The sequence below is a fragment of the Accipiter gentilis genome, chromosome 5, assembly GCF_929443795.1.
Source record: "Accipiter gentilis chromosome 5, bAccGen1.1, whole genome shotgun sequence".
NCBI lineage: Eukaryota > Metazoa > Chordata > Aves > Accipitriformes > Accipitridae > Astur > Astur gentilis.
Genome location: NC_064884.1, coordinates 755,095 through 756,401, shown reverse-complemented (window position 1 = coordinate 756,401; position 1,307 = coordinate 755,095).

Genomic DNA, 1,307 nt, shown 5'->3' with positions numbered 1-1,307 from the left:
TTTCCACCGCTGAGATCCTCCGTTTCCTTTCCACTTAAGTCAGTCGTGCTGAGAACATGCAGTGAGCAGCGCTGACATACCAAGGGATGTCACCTGGTGCCTTAGCACCGATTGTGGACGAGAAAAATCTTAGGATGGATTAAAAAGTAGGGCTGGAGATGCTGTGCAGGCCGCGTTTTGCTGTGTGGAGAAACCGATGTCACCTTAAAACAGCGCAGACAACATGGTTTCCTCTGCCTGGGTGAGAATCAGGTGTGGGGAGAAATCGGAGAACACTGCCTTTTGCCTTGTTGAACAGAACAGGGAGGATTAGAGCAGCAACACGCTGCTGGCATGCTTTATGGTGCTCCGAGAGAGATTTACTGGCGCATACGCTGTAGGAAGCAAAAAAATGAGAAATGTCGTCATTCCTCTCGGGGCAGAGGGTGATCTCCCGTCCCCCTCCCCCCCCCGGTACGCTCTCTGCACCTCCAGCTTTCCGATCGGAAAGCGAAACGCTCGTTTCTGGCTGGATTCGATTAGCCCGCCGTTAATCCTGCTGTTAATTGTGTTTAATCCCACACGGTTGCGCAGCGGTACGCGAACAACACTGCTCGCAGCCTACGGGACCGCCACCCCAGGGACCGGCGTTCAGGCCGCTCCCGGGGGCACGGAAGCGGCTCGTCCGCCGCGGGATGCCCACGGCAGTGCCGCGCTGGCGGCCCGGGGACGATGAGGAAGGGGGTCGGGGCTGACGGCCGGGCTCCGCATGGCGCCGCCATTTTGTGACTCCCCCGTCCCCACCCGGCTCCCCCTTCCCGCCGCCCGCGACCTCTATGCAAATCAACCCGCCATACCCGCGTTCTGATTGGTCATTCCCACCCCAAGGCGCCTTCTCGCCCCTTCCCCCTCGCGCGCAGTCTATGCAAACGAGCCTCTGGCACCGTGTTGCGATTGGCTGCCGTTCGCTCCCCCCCCCCCCGGCGCTCTTTCTCTGCCCCCGCCCCCTCCTTCAGCCCACGCTACCCGGTGTCGTCACCCGCATGCGGCCGCTGGAGGGCTCTCATTGGCTCCCGCGCACGCGAAGCTCCACCTCCCCGTCCGTTGCGGGCGGGGGGCGAGCGTTGCGGAGCGGTAGGCGGTTGGGGTGGGGGAGAGGGGAAAGCGCATGAAAGTTCGAGAATACCAGCCGGCCGGCGGGCACGCCCCCTTCCTGTGCGCGTCACGAAGGGTGCGGGTTCCGGCTGACGGCCATTGGTGGGAAGGTTGGCGGATTACACGAGGGGATTGGCTGGAGCGGAGAGAAGAGGCGGGCCCTTCTGGAAGGT